This window comes from Salvelinus sp. IW2-2015, linkage group LG16, assembly GCF_002910315.2.
Source record: "Salvelinus sp. IW2-2015 linkage group LG16, ASM291031v2, whole genome shotgun sequence".
NCBI lineage: Eukaryota > Metazoa > Chordata > Actinopteri > Salmoniformes > Salmonidae > Salvelinus > Salvelinus sp. IW2-2015.
Genome location: NC_036856.1, coordinates 30,808,048 through 30,829,780, shown reverse-complemented (window position 1 = coordinate 30,829,780; position 21,733 = coordinate 30,808,048).

Here is a 21,733-nt window from a genome sequence, read left to right as displayed (position 1 = left end):
CTGCAACACTCAGTGAGAAAAACGTTTTATCTCAAGTGATTTTAAACACAGAAACACCTGCCAGCATTTAAAGACATGCTCTGGAACTTTGGTTTAAATACTTCTTGGAGGTTTAATAAGTATTTTTTTAAACCTGAACCTATAGGGGAGGGTCTGGGTGGGCATCTGTCCACGGTGGCGGCTCTGGCGCGGGACGTGGACCACTCCCCCATAGTCTTAGCCGCTTAAGTGGCGTCTTTGGAGCACCTCGCCGCCGACCTTGGACTGGGGACCCTAAAAAAGGGCACCACTGAACTGAGGGGCGCCTCTGGACTGAGGGGCGCCTCTGGACTGAGGGGCGCTCTGGACTAGGGCAGCTCCGGACTGAGGGGCACTGCGGATGTGAGGGCAGCTGGACTGGAGGGAGACTCTGGCAGCTCCTGACTGACGGGCGGCTCAGGCGGCTCTGACTGACGGGCGACTCAGCGGCGCTCCTGACTGACGGGCGGCTCAGGGCGGCTCCTGACTGACGGGCGGTCAGGCGGCTCCTGACTGACGGGCGGCTCAGGACAGACGAGCGGCTCATGCGGCTCAGGAAGACGGGCGGCTCATGCGGCTCAGGACAGACGGGCGGCTCAGGCGGCTCTGGACAGAGGGCGGCTCAGGCGGCGCTGGACAGGAGGGCGCTCAGGCGGCGCTGGACAGGAGGGCGGCTCAGGCGGCGTGGACAGGAGGGTGGCTCAGGCGGCGCTGGACAGGAGGGCGGCTCAGGCGGCGCTGGACAGGAGGGCGGCTCAGCGGCGCTGGACAGGAGGGCGGCTCAGGCGGCGCTGACAGGAGGGCGGCTCAGGCGGCGCTGGACAGGAGGGCGGCTCAGGCGGCACTGGACAGGAGGGAGACTCTGACAGCGCTGGACAGACGGGAGCACCTGGAGGAAGGAGACGGAGAGACAGCCTGGTGCGTGGGGCTGCCACCGGAGGCCTGGTACGTGGAGGAGGAACCGATAGACCGGACCGTGGAGGCTATTGAAGGTCTCGAGCACCGAGCCTGCACAACTTCCCTGGCTGGATACTCCCCGTAGCCGGCCAGTGTGGCGAGGTGGAACAGACCGCATGGGCTGTGCTGGCGCCCGGGAGACCGTGCATAGGGCTGGTGCCCTATACCCGGGCCGAGGAGACGCACTGGAGACCAGATGCGCTGAGCCGGCATCATAGCACCTGGCTCGATGCCGATCTGCGCGGACGATAGAGGCGCTGCTATATAACGCACCGGGCTATGCCTGCGCACCGGGGACACCGTGCGCCTCACGGCATAACACGGTGCCTGCCCGGTCCACTTCTCTACACGGTAAGCACGGGGAGTTGGCTCAGGTCTCCTACCTGATTTAGCCACACTCCCCGTGTGCCTTCCCCCCAAGAAATGTTTGGGGCTGCCTCTCGGGCTTCTAGCCGCGCTGCCTTGCAGCCTCCTCATAACGCCGCCTCTCAGCTTTCGCTGCCTCCAGCTCTGCCTTGGGGCGGCGATATTCTCCCGGCTGTACCCAGGGTCCCTTGCCATCCAAGATCTCCTCCCAAGTCCAGGAGTCTTGAACCCYCTGCTCCTGGGTACCAKGCTGCTRGGTCCGGTTGTGGTGGGTGATTCTGTAACGCTCGTCGTTGGAATGAGAAGAGGAGGACCAATGCGCAGCGTGGTAAGTGTCCATATTGATAATTTATTATCATGAACACAAAACAAAATAACAAGCACGAAACGAAACAGTCCTGAACGGTGAAATACAAAAAACACTGAACAGAAAATAATCACCCACAAAACACAATGAAAAACAGGCTACCTTAATATGGCTCCCAATCAGAGACAACGACTGACACCTGCCTCTGATTGAGAACCATACTAAGCCAAACACATAGAAACAGACAACCTAGACATACAACATAGAATGCCCACCCACATCACACCCTGACCAAACAAAACATAGAAACATACAAAGCAATCTATGGTCAGGGCGTGACATCGATGTGTTAATGTGTAGTTCATACATGCATAATCTATGAGCAGAGTTTACCYTCTTACCTTAATTAGCCATGAAATCCCTAGTTTGAAAGCAACTGTTTTCTGGATGCTGTGCTGTGCCATTTTTTCAAAAAAAAATCCCACATGGGCTAGCCCCCTAGCAATTTCAGTTCAACCAATGAGCTCCTCACCATTTGAGTGACAGCTAGTAAGATGCACACACAGCAGAGCGAGAGAGAGAGAGCACTGAGGTGGTGCKTAAATGTGACGTAATACACCATTTTCGGGGACCACTTTTGGCTTGTAAGCGCTACTTTCACAACTACTGGCTAAAAAGTGTACAAAYGTACCAGAGCATCTCTTTAAGTCAAATCCCTGTTTCCCCAAYTCGAAGCCTAAACTCCTTACCTTCCTTCTCCATCTTTTCCCCAAATACTAACACTCTCCCTTTCCTCCAGATTACTGTGATTATCAGTGTTGGATTTAAGGTAATATTACTGGTGTGTAGTTAGATCAGCCACTGGCCACTGAGTGCTGTACACCACTCCGTTCACGAAAATGGTTCTCTCCCACAGACAGTGGCTTGCTATATAAAGCAGGCAGACAGGCATCAAGGCATTTAGTTACTGTTCAATTGAACTTTAGACTGGGCCAAACGAGGGACCTAAACGACGTTAAGTGTGGTATGAAGATTGGTGCCAGGCGCACCGGTTCCAGTACCTCAGAAACGGCTGGCCTCCTGGGATTTTCACACACAACAGTGTCTAGGGTTTACTGAGAATGTTGCGACAAACAAAAAACATCCATTCAGCAGCCGTCCTGTGGGAAAACACAGCTCCTTGATTAGAGAGGTCGAAGGAGAATGGCAATTATGGTGCAAGCTAACATGCGGGCCACAAACAGGCWAATAGCTGAGCAGTACAACAGTAGTGTGCAGAACGGCACCTCGGAACACACAACTCGTCGGCCCTTGTCACAGATGGGTTCCACTCCTATCAGCTAAAAACAAGAAGAAGCGGATCCAGTGGGCACATGATAACCATCACTGGACAATTGAGGAGTTGAAAAACCTTGTTTGCTCCTATGGATCCTGGTTCCTGTTGCGTCATGCTGATGGCAGAGTCAAGATTTGGCATAAGCAGCATGAGTCCATGGCCCCAACCTGCCTGGTGTCAACGGTACAGGCTGGTGGCAGTTGTGTAATGGTGTGGGAATGTTTTCATGGCACACGTTAGGTCCCTTGATACCAATTGAGCAATGTTTGAACGCCACAGCGTATCTGAACATTGTTGCTGACCAGGTGCATCTCTTTATGGCTACAGGGGCGTACGACCCGGTACTAGATGGGTATACCTAATAAATTGGCCACTGCTTGTAAGTTACCCGTTCTCTGTTCTATCAGTGTGAACTCACGCATCCATAACCACAGTGCACAGGGATTAGATTAAAGTCTGATTTTAAAGTTGGATGGCTGAAAATCTAATAACACGCTCTTACACTCTCCTGAGCTTAGTGTAATGCCTGCCTTAAAGCACTCACAGACAGCGCGCAGTGGACTGGGTGGCCCATTCATTTTCAATGAATCCTAGGCTGGGGGRGAAATTCGCTCCAGGCGGAGCGGTTGGCGGTGCTCATGCCCATGGAAGCTGCTCAGCCGAGGCAGAGAAAATAGGATTATGCTTTATTTTTCAAGCAGTGCTGTCGTTGTTGACCAATCACAGTAGAAAACGTAGCCTGAGTGGTGATACGTCAGCACTTACAACCAACAGCAGGACCAGCTAACTTCCTCTAGCTAGCTACCTGGCTAACCTCATCAGTTTACAGAGTCACGTTTAACAATAAAATAATTGTTTTCTAATCTATTTGTGGATTAATAATTTCTGTTTTATGTAATTACATTTTGTATGCACGCTTATGGTGTTATAGCGATTCCCTTTTCACACACCAATAATGTTTGCTTTTCGCTACTACGGTCACCGGCGGCTGTTGCCTTCATGTTTGAAGGCACTAGTCCAGGGCTGCCCAACCCTCTTCCTGGAGAGCTACCGTCCTGTGGGTTTTCAGTCCAACCCTAATTTAACACACCTGATTCTACTAATTAGCTGCTCAACAAGACCTTAACTAGCTGAATCCTAACTGCTAAATTAGGGTTGGACTGAAAACCTACAGGACAGCCCAACCCAGGAAAAGGGTTGGGCAGCCCTGCACTACCGCTTTGACTAGAGGGACAAGTGGTGTACCTGGCGGTGGGGAACTCAGCGATATTCCGGTGGGTGTCTGAAAAATATTTTACTGAGAGGCGTGACCATGTACACACACACACACACACACACACACACACACACACACACACACACACACACACACACACACACACACACACACACACACACACACACACACACACACACACACACACACACACACACACACACACCACCAACACACCATGCATTGCATGCACGCACACACACACACACACAAGTACACACACTCACAAGCATGCGTGTCAAACACACACACGCACACACACTCGAGACAGTGTTATTTCCCAAGTGGGGTGCTTTGACCAAGTAGTGATTTGTTGAGCTACCTGGGTTCTCTCTTAAGAGAGGTGGGGGGTGGAGCAGTAAAGTAGGGGAACAGAAGGAGGTCTGTAAGTGGCTGCATATGGATGGAGGAGAGAATCAGAGAGGCAAAGATAAGCCAGATAGGAAAGTTAATTAATGCAGTAGGCCTTCACCATGTAATGGAAGAGAGCTTGATCTGCGTGTCATGGGCTTTTACCTGGGCTGGCAGCTCTGGGCCTAGACCATAAGCCGTTGAATATATAGACCAGGGGTCTCAAACTCATTTTTCCCCACAGGCCATTCGGTCCTTTACCAAGGTCAGGAGAGCCGCACTTAAAATTGATTATATTTCCTTGCTGTCAAAAACCCTAACCCTAACCTTAAAATTGGCCTCTATCCATCGCTTTTTGAATTTCCGATGCTCCCTGACTGTCTAGCTTTCGTTTTGATGACTGTTAGCAAGCTGGGCAGAGTGAAAAGACTAACAATGTAGGTCCATTCACATTTATACACAGTTTCGATATGGTTTTAGTCATTTAAATGTCGATTAAGACCAGCTGAGAGAGGAGAAACCAGGAACATAAACCTGTAAAATGAAGTCGGTCTGGGGTTCTGGGATGCCTGTAGGTCAACACCCTTAGAGCTTCTGAAGGATGATTGGTCGTTCAGCCTCAGACTGGCGGCTGATTCGCCAGGCATCTCCGTGTTTTGCCTCAAACTTATGCAAATGAGTTTTACTTTCACAGGAATCTCACCGCAGTCATATCTGTACACACACATACATGCGCATGCACACGCACACAGAGGGATTTGTGTGTATGTGTATGCGTCTCATGCAAGATTTGTCTTTGAACCTCCTCTCAGTGTGTAACTTCCGTCCTCTCCAAAATGAGATCAACTACCGTGGAATTCCAGCACTCCGAGAATTCTCATCTCTCATCCCCTCTTCCCCCTCCTCACTACCAGTGGTGGAAAAAGTACCCTATTGTCATACTTGAGTAAAAGTAAAGATACCTTAAAAGAAAATTACTCAAGRAAAAGTGAGTCACCCAGTAAAATACTACTTGTGTAAAAGTCTAAAAGTTTTTGGTTTTAAATATACTTAAGTATCAAAAGTAAATGTAACCATTAAAATATACTTAAGAATCAAAAGTAAAAGTAAAAGTATAAATAATTTCAAATTCCTTATATCAAGATTTTCTTGATTTTTAAATTTACGTATAGCCAGGGGCACACTTCAACACAAGACATAATTTACAAATGAAGCATTTGTGTTTAGTGAGTCTGCCAGATCAGAGGCAGTAAGGATGTTCTCTTGATAAGTGCGTGAATTAGACAATTTCCTTTCCTGCTAAGCATTCAAAATGTAACGAGTACTTTTGGGTGTCAGGGAAAATGTAAGGAGTAAAAAGTACATTATTTTCTTTAGGAATGTAGTGGAGTAAAATGAAAAGTTGTCAAAAATATGAATAGTAAAGTAAAGTACAAATACCCCCCAAAAATGATTTAAGTAGTACTTTAAAGCATTTTGTACTTAAGTACTTTACACCACTGCTTACTACCTCTGCTCATTCCCCTTCCTCCTCCTCCACTCTTCCCCTTATGTCTCCCTCTCATCCTTCCCCTCCTACACTTGCTCCCCTACCTCTTCCTCTCATCCCCCTGTGTACTCCCTTCTTCCTTCTCCCCAAGAGAAACCTGAAGCAATTAAACAAACAAAATATTAAAATGCATGCATATGGTAACAACCATTGCCTATGAAGACAGCTTTAAATATGCTAATATGGTAGAGGGTCTTAGCAGCATGAAACAGAGCCTGGAGAGAGAAGGGGCTTTACTTTCACTCTCTAAATCCAGCCAATACAGCACACAGCTACACAAGTATTTGTGTGTGTGTGTGTGTGTGTGTGTGTGTGTGTGTGTGTGTGTGTGTGTGTGTGTGTGTGTGTGTGTGTGTGTCTGTGCCAGTTTATGCTGGTGTTTGTGTGTTTCTCTTACCCTATATACAGTATACCAAAGTAGCAGGAAGGCAGCGTTTGAGTCTCTTCCTGCTTGATTATAAATAATCTATTACCACGGGGGTTAAATATTTCTTTATCTGTGAGAGCCATGGACTGTGTCCCAAATGGCACCCTATTCCCTATGTAGTGCACTACTAGTCCATTTGGGACTCAAATATAGAGTAACGACCTTGACTCCTCAACTGATTGAYACACGGGGCGACGTTATTAAATATAATGATTGGCATTTCCAAATGTTAGCATGCCCTTCATAATTCATAACCTAATATATGTGCAACATGGGACAGTGAAATGACACTAATGTCCAATTATATTATATATTTCCTTCCCCTCAAAGCAACTTGAATCACACAGCTAATAAACGCCTTGACTGATGACAGCTCAATCTAATTTATAATGAGAGGTAGAGCTCTGTATACACACTCAAACGCACGCACACATACACAAAAACAGAAACTGACACACACACAGGCAATTGTCATCACTTACCATCACTTTGGCTTCTAACCTGCTCTGCTCTAGTGAAAATCAGATCACTATGACACATTACTTGAGAATCTCCATGTAAACCAAAGTGTACTTCTATTAGCTGTCAGAGAACTATAAAGAAGAACCAAAAGAACTGTGACCTTTTAGGACCTAACCCATCAACACTTACACATTTCACATTTCACTGTACATTTTAGTAATTTAGCAGATGGTCTTATCCAGAGTGACTTACAGGAGCAATTAGGTTAAGTGCCTTGCTCAGAGCACATTGACAGATTTTTCACCTAGTCGGCTCAGGGATTTGAACCAGTGACCTTTTGGTTACTGGCCCATAGTTCAATTATAAAATAATAATCATAATTTTCGATTTCGTTAGTGTTTTATGACATTAACTGCACTATGCATTATGTGGGTTGAATGCTGTAACAACAAAGAATAAAACAATTCATAAAAGTCCCATGATGATAGTGACTGCCTGTCACGTTCTGACCTTTATTTCCTTTGTTTTGTCTTTATTTAATATGGTCAGGGCGTGAGTTGGGGTGGGCAGTCTATGTGTGTTTTTCTATGTTGGGGTTTTGAGTTCGGCCTGGTATGGTTCTCAATCAGAGGCAGCTGTCAATCGTTGTCCCTGATTGAGAATCATACTTAGGTAGCCTGGGTTTCACTTTTGGTTGGTGGGTGTTTGTTTCCGTGTGAGTGTTTGTTGCCACACGGTACTGTTTCGGTTTCGTTCGTTTCKCGTTTATTGTTTTGTATTTTGTAATGTTCAGTTTATGTCTTAAAATAAACATTATGGACACTTACCACGCTGCATATTGGTCCTCAGATCCTTCTCGCTTCTCCTCGTCAGAAGAGGAGGACGACAGCCGTTACACTGCCCATTACTGCTTATCACTTATCAGAGGCGCAACATCGCGAGACTTCCGGAAATGCTTGTGAAACAGACCAAGCAGACCAGGCGGGTTTGGGGTTTGAGAAGTCATTGAGAGAAGTGAAAAATTCTTCTTTAGTTAGTTAATTTTCTCTAAATCTAAGTGCACAACCTAGATTCAAGTCAATGTCTTAAGTAGTTGAACATGTTATTACTCCAACCTCACGAAAGTGACAAACTGACACGTTTTCATTGTCATCAAAAACAACATGAGATGACCGTTAGACCCGATGACCTGTTTCTGCACTTGAGCTTAGCTAGCCAACGCCACCATGACATCGCCTARAAGTGTGATCTGGGATTTCTATTGGAGAAGCAGTTCATACTGTACGGTCTTTGGTTAAACCATGTAGAATATTGGCCTGTTGGAAAATACAACACCATACTACATTGCACTGGCTGGATCTGATTTATCTCTAGAGAAACTGTGCAATGTGTGCATTGAGCTCACAAAAAAACTGAAAGAAATGGAATTCAAATTATTGAACTGACCTCAGTCAATTAGTTGTTTCAAAACTTAAAAATAACCGAAACACGCACATGTTTGTTTTACTATACTTGTGGGGACCAAACAATTGATTCCCATTCAAAATCCTAACCCCTAACCCCTAACCCCTAACCCTAACCCTTAACCTAACCCCTAACCCCAATTGTAACCCTAACCCTAACCCCTTAGCCTATAATAGCCTTTTTTCTTGTGCGGACCGATGAAATGTCCCCACGTTTTTCCAAWTTTCCTTGTTTTACTATCCTTMTGAGGACTTCTGCACACARAAACACACAGACACCTCAAGTCGGATGTATAGAGGGAGGTAGGAGAGGAATGGAGGAAGGGAAGGAAGTAGCAAGGCATAGCTGGTGGTGTTAAAGAGGAAGTATGAAGTGAAGGAAGAGAAGAAGGCCCAGTAAGGAGGTAGAGAAAACTTATGGTTAAAAACAGCCTTTCCACAGCAGGGGATTGGTAAATGATGCTGTAACAGGCTATTAGATAGACTCTTCACCTGCTACAGGCTGTTACAGCAGGTCTTTACCTGGTTAATGTGAGGCAGTCTGGCAGTCAGATGTGTCTTTATGGACACACAGCGAGAGAAACAGCCTTTCTTTCTGGGAACAGAGAATAAATTAAAGGGGCAAATCGCTGGAACACGCTCTAATTGAATTTCACATTGAAGTGGCAAAGCAATTTCTGCCTCAATCCCCAAGTTACACAGACGAGCTCGTATATCAAAATCTGCCTTTTATTGTGGTGGATTAGAGGATGTGCATGTGTGCCGACTAGACACAGAAGAAGGAAGCATACAAACATACACACACACACACACATGCTCTGCTGTAGGTATAGGTAGAGTTTWGAGTTTTACTCTGCAATACATTATGTAACGAGATCCCTTCCTGGTAAGAGAGGAAGGACAGGGGAACAGGAGCGAGGGAATGAGAGAAACGTCAATAAACGGCATAGTGAGATTACACGAACAAGCACTTTTCTTTGGGACAAGACCACAGGGTTGAGTCAGTGACAACGAAGCACAGCATCAATATTGATGAGGAGCAGAGGAGGGGTGGATGCTACGGTATCTGTGTGTGTCTGTGTGTGTATACTCTGGACTGTGGGACATGTTGGTTAGCACAGTCAGGTCACATGTGATACAAGTCAGTATTTGATGTTAAGTCCACGTCTGAGGATGTCAGGAGATGACGTTAAAACCGACCACTAGAGGCAACAGTGAGCGCAGTTACCTTCAATTCAGTTTTGGTTTTACTAGGGCATTGTGGACGGGGATGGACATTGGCCTCTGGTGCTAAAGATTGCATGTTCAAATCCAGCGATCGAAAGTTGTTTTTGAMAATTTTGTTTTAAGCCTATCCCAAACCTTAACCCTAACCTTCAAAATGCAGAGTTAATGCCTGAACTTAACCTTAAACACTAAAACATTTGACGTTTGGAACAACTTTGAACTTTGACGTTTGAGAAACGTATGAACGTCTAATTCTGATGTGAGACAGTGAGAGCTTGTTGGGTTAACAGGACCACTGAGAAGGTGTCTCATGTCTCCTGAAATGCAGCTAAGACACTGTCACTTACTCTCACTATAACTATACAGTACCAGTCAAAAGTTTAGACACACCTATTTTTTCTTCTTAATTTTTACTATTTCTACATTGCAGAATAATAGTGAAGACATCAAAACAATGAAATAACACATATGGAATCATGTAGTAACCTAATTTAAGTACTGAGTTAAGTACTAAGTATCAAGAGACTTAGTAATGAGAAACCAACTAACCCTTGAACTGAACGACCAGTGATCCTCTGCCTCAGAGCTAGATGCTCAGATCTGCCATTAGCTCTACAACCAGAGGTCCTTCTACTGAGGTCATACACACAGGGAGCAGTGACTGAGACTGACACAGACCCCAAAATAGTTTTTTTAATTATTTACCCCTGATTTTTAAATGTGCACCAATTCATATAGCATTGCAAGTCTGTTTGCACTGTAAAAAAATATGATCCTGTCTCGCATATGTCTGAGCCACAGATGGAATTGAACTTTAAGAAGAGAGGAGAAAAGGGAAGAGAAGGGAGCCGAGGAGATGAGCTCAATAAGTCATAGAAAAGATTGTATGGTATTTCTTTAGCCCTTAGTCTCAGGAGGAGAGGGGGCACCGTGGAGTGTATGGATATTTCAAGTGGAAGGTTTACAAGGGGAGCGAATTGTACAAATCTATTGGCCCTGTTCCTGTACCTTGATCCCTCCGCTCCTCTGTGCTGCATTCTGCCCCTCCACTCATCCTTTTTATCACAATCACCCAAGAGCATCCCTCGCTCATTTCCATCTCAGAGACAGAGAGAGAGTGAGAGAGACATAGGAAGAGAGATATGAGGGGGAGAGAGGGAAAGAGAGAGAAGAAGAGATGAAGAGAGATGCAGAGAGAGATGGAGGAGAGCGGGAACAATTCATAACAATTGAACTTCAATATATTTCTGAAAGATCTTTGAAAAAGGAGAGAGGAGAGAAGAGAGAAGAGAGAAGAGAGGAGAGAGGAGAGAGGAGAGAGGAGAGAGGAGAGAGGAGAGAGTTATGTTCAATAAGTCAGGAAAGATTGTATGGTATTTCTGGCCAACTCCAGCACTGTGTCAGGAGCAGAGGAGGCACTGTGGAGTGTATAGAGATTTTAAGTTGAAGGTTTACAGGGGGAGCAAGTGTTGCAAATTGTACAAATGTATTGTCCCTGTTCCTGTTGCTGAGATAGAGAGAGAGAGATACTGGTAACCAATAGCCAGGCAGGGGTTAGACTGCTTTATGCAAATGAAGTCTGAGTGTCGGACCAAAACAAGGAAAATCCAAAGCAAAACCCCCCTCCTCTGCTGTCAGTGATGTGATGCACGATGTGGTTCAAAAACAAAGCTGAAAAGCCTAGTGGGAATGTCACTTAGGTCTCGCGCTCTCAACCTCTCAACCTCTCTCTCTCTCTGACACACACACACCCACACCACACAACACAACAAACACACACACACACACTAACACACACCACACACACACACACACACACACACACACACCCACACACACACACACACACACACACACACACAAAATACGAACAAAAACTCATTCACACTTCCACAAAGATATGCACCTGGGAGTGTGTGTCATTCGGAATGACTGTCAATTTGCCCTCCCCTCGCCTCCCACAAACACACAATCACAGACCTGGTATGGTGGGTGTCACTTAGCTGTGTGGTTTGTGACTGCTGTTGTCTTGTTTTCTCTAGCAGAGAGATGAGCAGAGACATGACAACAGCAGCACTGAGACATGACAACAGCAACACTGATGCTAAGCCTCTGTCAGCCTGTCTCTGCCTCTGCCTGGGCTGATCAAAGTCTATGGAATCACACACACACACAGGGCCGTGCAGGTGCTCAAAATGAAAAAGGGCTCCTACCTTGATTTTTTTTATTTTATAAATCATAATTCTTATCTCGAAATTCATAACATACTAGATGCCTCTGTAGAGGAAATGTGTACATTTGTTAGCATAGGCCTGTTTATATCTGCAACAACACACTCACGCATCACAACTTGTAAGCAAGCTAGTGAAAGTGCCCCCTGAAGACTTAACTAACATTGGGATAAGAGGGTAGMCTATAAGATGATCATTGATGTTGATGAMTGATGTAAATCTGCTAGTTAGCTAGCTTGATAATTTTTTTACTGATTGTAATTTATCTTCAATGCTCTTAAATAATAACTTCATAATATCTCCTAATATTCATCATCTTCTAACTCATGATATATGGCTGGCTGGCTAATGGCTTGTGTGAATATTTTAGTATATGGTGGTTAGCTAGAGTCTAGACTACATATGTTCATTGCTTAAATTTGTAAATCGTGATGAGCCGGAACAAAAAGCGAGCGCCAGAGGGGGGAGCGCATGTCACGTTCTGACCTTTATTTCCTTTGTTTTGTCTTTATTTAGTATGGTCAGGGCGTGAGTTGGGGTGGGCAGTCTGTGTGTTTTTCTATGTTGGGGTTTTGTGTTCGGCCTGGTATGATTCTCAATCAGAGGCAGCTGTCAATCGTTGTCCCTGATTGAGAATCATACTTAGGTAGCCTGGGTTTCACTTTTGGTTTGTGGGTGTTTGTTTCCTGTGTCTTTGTGTAGTTCACCAGACAGGACTGTTTCGTTTCGGTTTATTCTCGTTTATCGTTATTTTGTTGTTTTGTTCGAGTATTTCGGTTTTCATTAAAAGGAATATGAATACTCACCACGCTGCAGTTTGGTCCTCCTCTCTTTCTCCTAACGACGAGCGTTACAGCGCAGAAGTACCGGAAAGCAATTCATGAAATTCTACATCATTTTACATGAATGTAGACTTTGACATGATCTTTTTTAATACCCCACAAATGATTGAAATGACAGGCTACTTTGACCCTGACAAAGTGAGAWTCTGAGATCAATAAAAACAACCTCATCTTGAATCCATCAGTAGCCTGGACCTCGTTGTGTTGAGAGAAACARATTATACAGTATGAGCAGGAAATTATAGTCCTAAAAGAGGTTTCCAGTTTCACTGACTCACCCAATGATGCACAACTCACTCAAACCGCCGATGCGCTTCAGCCAAAAGSRWACCTCTCTCTTGTTTTACCTTGTAAAACAATTTCACTCAATAGGCCGATTTGGAAGTTGATTAAAATATTTTGGTAGCCTACAGCAGATTAGTCTTCTCTTTTCAGCAGGGGCCATTTGCTTTCCAACCTGTGTTTTCTTGCAATTGTTCCAGATGGTAGGCTATGCCTTGTTATTGGGCTACACACAATCCACAGCTAGGCAAATTGTTTTAAGAAGCTATTGATCCTCTGTGGCTAAATTGTATGCCTACTCATGGTGTAGTAGGCTATTCTGAATTATTTCATTTATTTTTCAACAGACAGCAGTAATTCTATATATTTGGCAAACCTATTTCAATTTATCACAGATACTGAAGCACCTTCAACACCGTTCCCTTGGCTATGATACTATGATCATAGCCAATGATCCTAAGGAAATACATTCTGAAATTCTGCTGTCTGTAGCCAACCAGACCGAATATTCACGATGATGTAAATCGTATTATCAAGTATTAATCAAATGGTATGCTGCTGTGGCAGTAATGTTCATGTTTAAACTAGGTAGCTTGCTACACACACTTGACCGGTGACCGCATTTCAAGCCATGAATGTTTGGATACCAGCTGCTTGCAATCTCCATGCAGGGCAGATTTGGAAAAAGGCAAACCGGGTGCACGTAAGCTCTATACGAGGCAGACCAACAGACGGGGTATGGATGGGGGATGGCCATCTTGATTGAAACACAACGACCTGGGGGCAGTGGGTTCAGAATAACAGCGACAAAAACGTTATTTAAAAATGCGTATATATATATGTAGTTATACCACCACCCAAAAGGGCACTTGGCGAGTGGAAGGGAAAAGGGGCAGGTGCTCGGGCACAGGTAGACCCCTGTCTCTGCACCTGCCTGCACACACACACGCTCCTTCATCATGCACACAAACGCAAACACACGTTCACAAAGACGCTGTGCATCCCACATCCCACTGTCACACATGCATGCTGATAAACTCTGCCTCAAGCCACAGCTCAAACTTTATGTAAATGATTTCCTACAGTGTTAGTACAGTAGTACTAGTGCCTATGTTGCACATCACACTGTGTATCTCAGTGCAACATCTGATATGTATATACTGTACCTTATACCATCTATTGCACCTTGCCTATGCCGCTCGGCCATCGCTCATCAATATATTTATATGTACATATTATTTTTCCATCCTTTAAATTTGTGTGTATTAGGTAGTTGTTGTGCAATTGTTAGATTACTTGTTAGATAACTAGAAGCACAAGCATTTCGCTACACTAGCATTAACATCTGCTAACCATGTGTATGTGACCAATAAAATGTGATTTGATTTTGATTTGATAACATACTGCACTGTGTATCTCAGTACAGTGTCTATCATATACTGTACGCACTGTGTATCTCAGTCAGTCTCTTTATCAATTACTGTACTACACTGTGTATTCAGTACAGTCTCTGATCACATACTGACTTGCACTGTGTATCTCAGTACAGTCTCTGATCACTACTGCACTGTGATTCTCTTACAGTCTCGATCACATACTGCACTGTGTAATCGTCCAGTACAGTCTCTGATCACATACTGTACTGTGTATCTCTTTACAGTCTCTGATCACATACTGCACTGTGTATTCTAGTACAGTCTCTGATCACATACATGCACTGTGATATCTCTTTCAGTCTCTATCACATACTGCACTGTGTATCTCAGTACAGTCTCTGATCACATACTGCACTGTGTATCTCAGTATAGTCTCTGAATCACATACTGCACTGTGTTTCTCAGTAGTCTCTGATCACATACTGCACTGTGTTCTCAGTACAGTCTCTGATCACATACTGTACTGTGTATCTCTTTACAGTCTCTGATCACATACTGCACTGGTGATCTCAGTACAGTCTCTGATCACATACTGTACTGTGTATCTCTTTACAGTCTCTGATCACATACTCAGTGTGTGTATTGTCACAAGCCGGCAATAGCCTGTGACAAAATGAAGGACAGAACAGAACACAGGTATAGGCCCAATTTAAAAGTGTTCTTTATTATAAACAAACATTAACTTAAACTAAGAAAAAGAATGATGTGGAAGTCATCATGATGTAAGGTGTATGTAAAGTGCATGGTGCGTGAATATGTGTGTGTGTGTGAACATGACTGAGTGAAAACTATGCAAAACTACAAAGGAAAAACAATCATGAGCATACCTGGAGGCAGAGAGCGAGAGAGAAGTGATTAGTGACAGTTTTATACCCTGAGCCAGGTGCTCCAATCACTAACGACCCTCCTCTGCCTGCAAGAGAACCGCCCCTGCATGCAGAGAGGAGCCGTGACAGTTTCTGATCACTACTGTACTCACTGTGTATTCAGTACAGCTCTGATAATACTGTACTGCCACTCGTGTATCTCATCAGTCTCTGATCACATACTGACTGCACTGTGTATCTCAGTACAGTCTCTGATCACTACTGCCACTGTGATTCTCTTTACAGTCTCTGATCACATACTGCACTGTGTGATCTCAGTACAGTCTCTGATCACATACTGTACTTGTATCTCTTTACAGTCTCTGATCACATCTTGCACGTGTGTATCTCAGTTACAGGTCTGATCACATACTGCACTGTGTATCTCTTTACAGTCTCTGATCACATAACTGCACGTGTATCAGTACAGTCTCTGATCACATACTGCACTGTGTATCTCTTTACAGTCTCTGATCACATACTGCACTGGTATCTCAGTACAGTCTCTGATCACATACTGCACTGTGTATCTCAGTACAGTCTCTGATCACATACTGCACTGTGTATCTCTTTACAGTCTCTGATCACATACTGCACTGTGTATCTCAGTACAGCTCTATCACATACATGCACTGTGTATCTCAGACAGTCTCTGATCACATACTGTACTGTGTATCTCTTTACAGTCTCTGATCACATACTGCACTGTGTATCTCAGTCAGTCTCTGATCAAACACTCTGTACTCTTACAGTCTCTGATCACATACTGCACTGTGTATCTCAGTACAGTCTCTGATCACATTACTGCACTGTGTATCTCAGCTTAGTCTCTGATCACATACTGCACTGTGTATCTCAGTACAGTCTCTGATCACATACTGCACTGTGTATCTCAGTACGTTCTGATCACAACTGTACTGTGTATCCTTTACAGTCTCTGATCACATACTGCACTGTGTATCAGTACAGTCTCTGATCACATACTGTAGTGTTATCTCTTTACAGTCTCTGATCACATACTGCACTGTGTATCTCAGTACAGTCTCTGATCACATACTGCACTGTGTATCTCTTTACAGTCTCTGATCACAACTGCACTGTGTATCTCTTACAGTCTCTGATCACAATACTGCACTGTGTATCTCAGTACAGTCTTGATCACACATACTGCACTGTGTATCTCAGTACAGTCTCTGATCACCATACTGCACTGTGTATCTCAGTACAGTCTCTGATCACATACTGCCACTGTGTATCTCAGTAGAGTCTCTGATCAATACTGGCTGTTTATCTCAGTAACTGTCTCGATCACATACTGCACTGTGTATCTCAGTACAGTCTCTGATCACATACTGCACTGTGTGTATCACATGGTCACTGGTCACACTCACTCAGTAAGTCACTCACACTCACTAATGCACGCAGGAAAACACACACAGACATTCACTGAAACACAGGGGAAGGCATTCTAAATATACATCATCTAATCAAAATGTCATGTAGTGACAAAGATATCTTCGATGAATATGATAATGAAAGGATGAGTTCATGATCACGAAAGTATTAACAGGGAAGAAGAAAAAGATAACAGGATGAAAGACCAAAACAAAATAAAAAACTTTAGAAAAATGAGTTCCTCTATTGGCTTTGAAACTGAAGAGGAATGTTTATTAAAAACAAAGAACAAATCCAGAGGCGTTGTCACAATGTGAACAGATCTTTTAATCCGTCATTAATAAACTGTGTGGCTGTGTGTTTGGTGTGTGTACGTGTGTATGTGGTGTGTGTGTGGTGTGTGTACGTGTGTATGTGGTGTGTGTGTGGTGTGTGTACGTGTGTATGTGGTGTGTGTACGTGTGTATGTGGTGTGTGTGTGCGTGTGTGTGTGTGTACATCTGTCATCAGAAGCCACCAAAACAATTAAAAACTCATTACCTCCCCCAAGGCCTGCTGGGAAATCATTCAGATTTGTGTGTGTATTCCGTTCTAATAGGAATGCCGTTGATATGATACCCACCGTTGTACAAACACACACACACTCACGCACATCCGTGCACACAAGCATACACACAGTCTCAGGAATATGCCAACGTCATTCCTATGTAGTGAAGTGATGGGAGAGTGTTGGTGTCCATGTTTGTGAGTATCCTCTCTTTTTGAACAGTGTGCACTGCTGCAATATGTCTTTTTCCCGTACGTTTGTGTGTCTGTTTTTAGTCTGGCTGCTATTTATTGTGTGTGTTTGTGTGCTTGTGTGCGTGCATGCATGTGTGTGCTAATGTGTGGACCCGCATTTCAAAGCCATGATGTTTGGATACCAGCTGCTTGCAATCTCCATGGCAGGGCAGATTGGAAAAAGGCAAACCGGGTGCACGTAAGCTCTATACGAGGCAGACCACAGACGGGGTATGGATGGGGATGGCCATCTTGATTGAAACACACGACCTGGGGCAGTGGGTTCAGAAATACAGCGACAAAAACGTTATTTAAAAATGCGTATATTATATGTAGTACCACCACCCAAAGGGGCACTTGGCGAGTGGAGGGAAAAGGGGCAGTGCTCGGGCACAGGTAGACCCCTGTCTCTGCACATGCCTGCACACACACACGCTCCTTCATCATGCACACACAGCAAACCACACAGTTCACAAAGACCGCTGTGCATCCACCATCCCACTGTCACACATGCATGCTGAAAACTCTGCCCTCAAGCCATCAGCCTCAAACTTATGTAAATGATTCCTACAGTGTTAGTACAGTAGACTAGTGCCTATGTTGCACATCACACTGTGTATCTCAGTGCAACATCTGATATGTATATACTGTACCTTATACCAATCTATTGCACCTTGCCTATGCCGCTCGGCATCGCTCATCATATATATTATATGTACATATATTTTTCCATTTAAATTTGTGTGTATTAGGTAGTTTGTGCTCAATTGTTAGATTACTGTTTAAGAACTAGAAGCACAAGCATTTCGCTACACTAGCATTAACATCTGCAACCATGTGTAGTGACCAATAAAATGGATTTGATTTGATTTGATAACCATACTGCACTGTATCTCAGTACAGTTTCTGTCATTACTGTACTCAGCTGTGATCTCAGTACAGGTCTCTGATCACATACTGTACTACACTGTGTATCTCAGTACAGTCTCTGAATCACACTACTGTTATGCACTGTGTATCTCATACAGTCTCTGATCACTACTGCACTGTGTACTCTCTTACAGTCTCCTGTATCACATACTGCACTGTGTATCTCGTACATCTCTGATCACATACTGTACGTGTACTCTTTACGTCTCTGATCCAATACTGCACTGTGTATCTCAGTACAGTCTCTGATCACATACTGCACTGTGTATCTCTTTACAGTCTTGATCACATTACTGCACTGTGTATCTCAGTACAAGTCTCTGATCACATACTGCACTGTGTATCTCAGTATAGTCTCTGAATCACATACTGCACTGTGTTTCTCAGTAAGTCTCTGATCACATACTGCACTGTGTATCTCAGTACAGTCTCTGATCACATACTGTACTGGTGTATCTCTTTACAGTCTCTGATCACATACTGCACTGTGATCTCAGTACAGTCTCTGATCAACATACTGTACTGTGTATCTCTTACAGTCTCTGATCACATACTGCAGTGTGTATTGTCACAAGCCGGCTCATAGCCTGTGACAAAATGAGGGGACACGAACACACAGGTATAGCGGCCAATTTAAAAGTGTTCTTTATATAAACAAACTATTAAAACTAAGAAAAAGAATGAGGTGTGAGTCATCATGATGTAAGGTGTATGTAAAGTGGGCATGATGCGTGAATATGTGTGTGGTGTGAACATGACTGAGTGAAAACTGCAAAACTACAAAGGAAAAACAAATCATGAGCATACCTGGGAGGAGAAGAGCGAGAGAGAAGTGATTAGTGACAGTTTATACTGAGACGGTGGCTCCAATCACTAACGACCCTCCCTGCCTGCAAGAGGAACCGCCCTCGCCATTGCAGAGAGGAGCCGGACAGTTCTGATCACATACTGTACTGCACTGTTATCTAGTAGTCTACACTATGTACGCACTGTGTACTCATACAGTCTATCACATACTGTACTGCCTGATCTCATACAGTCGATCCATCTCGCACTGTCTATTACAGTCTCTGATCACCATACTGCACTGTGTATCTCAGTACAGTCTCTGATCACATACTGTACTGCCGTATCTCTTTACAGTCTCTGATCACATACTGCACTGTGTATCTCAGTAACAGTCTCTGATCACATACTGCACTGTGTATTCTTTACAGGTCTCTGATCACATATCTGCACGTGTATCTCAGTACAGTCCTGATCACATACTGCACTGTGTATCTCTTTACAGCTCTGATCACACATAACGCTGCTATCTGTGTATCTCATACAGTCCTCTGATCAACATACTGCACGTGTATCTCAGTACAGTCGTCTGATCACATACTGCACTGTGACTCGTTACAGTCTCTGATCACATACTGCACTGTGTATCTCAGACAGTCTCTGATCACATTAGCCACTGTGTATCTCAGTAACAGTCTCTGATCCAATACTGCACTGTGTATCTCTTACAGTCTCTGATCCACATACTGCCTACTGTGTATCTCAGTACACGTCTCTGATCACATACTGCACTGTGTATCGCTCTTTACAGTCTCTGATCACATACTGCACTGTGTATCTCAGTACAGTCTCTGATCACATACTGCACTGTGTATCTCAGTATAGTCCTCTGATCACATACTGCACTGTGTATCTCAGTACAGTCTCTGATCACATACTGCACTGTGTATCTCAGTACAGTCTCTGATCACATACTGTACTGTGTATCTCTTTACAGTCTCTGATCACATACTGCACTGTGTATCTCAGTACAGTCCTATCACATACTGTACTGTGTATCTCTTTACAGTCTCGATCACATACTGCAGCTGTTATCTCAGTACAGTCTCTGATCACATACTGCACTGTGTATCTCTTTACAGTCTCTGTTCACATACTGCACTGTGTATCTCTTTACAGTCTCTGATCACATACTGCACTGTGTACTCAGTACAGTCTCTGATCACATCATACTGCACTGTGTATCTCAGTACAGTCTCTGATCACATACTGCACTGTGTATCTCAGTACAGTCTCTGATCACATACTGCACTGTGTATCTCAGTAGAGTCTCTGATCACATACTGCACTGTGTATCTCAGTACTGTCTCTGATCACATACTGCACTGTGTATCTCAGTACAGTCTCTGATCACATACTGCACTGTGTGTATCACATGGTCACTGGTCACACTCACTCAGAAGTCACTCACACTCACTAATGCACGCAGAAAACACACACAGACATTCACTGAAACACAGGGGAAGGCATTCTAAATATACATCATCTAATCAAAATGTCATGTAGTGACAAAGATATCTTCGATGAATATGATAATGAAAGGATGAGTTCATGATCACGAAAGTATTAACAGGAGAAGAAAAAGAATAACAGGATGAAAAGACCAAAACAAAATAAAAACTTTAGAAAAATGAGTTCCTCTATTGGCTTGAAACTGAAGAGGAATGTTTATTAAAACAAAGAAACAAATCCAGAGGCGTTGTCACAATGTGAACAGATCTTTTAATCCGTCATTAATAAACTGTGGCTGTGTGTGTGTGTGTGTACGTGTGTAGTGGTGTGGTGTGTGGTGTGTGTACGTGGTGTATGTGGTGTGTGTGGGTGTGTACGTGTGTAGTGTGTGCTTGTGCGTGTGTGTGTGTGTACATCTGTCATCAGAAGCACCAAAACAATTAAAAACTCATTACCTCCCCCAAGGCCTGCTGGAAATCATCAGATTTGTGTGTTGTATTCCGTTCTAATAGGATGCCTTGATATGATACCCACCGTTGTACAAACACACACACACTCACGCACATCCGTGCACACAAGCATACACACAGTCTCAGGAATATGCCAACGTCATTCCTATGTAGTGAATGAGGAGAGTGTTGGTGTCCATGTTGTGGAGTATCCTCTCTTTTTGAAACAGTGTGCACTGCTGGCAATATGTCTTTTTCCCGTACGTTTGTGTGCTGTTTTTAGTCTGGCTGCTATTTATTGTGTGTGTTTGTGTGCTTGTGTGCGTGCATGCATGTGTGTGCTAAGTGTGTAATGTGTGTAATGTGTGTGTGGTGTGGTGTGTGGTGTGTGTGTTGTGTGTTGTGTGTTGTGTGTGTGTGTGTTGTGTGTGTGTGGGTGTGTGTGTGTGTGGTGTGTGTGTGTGTGGTGTGTGTGTGTGTGTGTG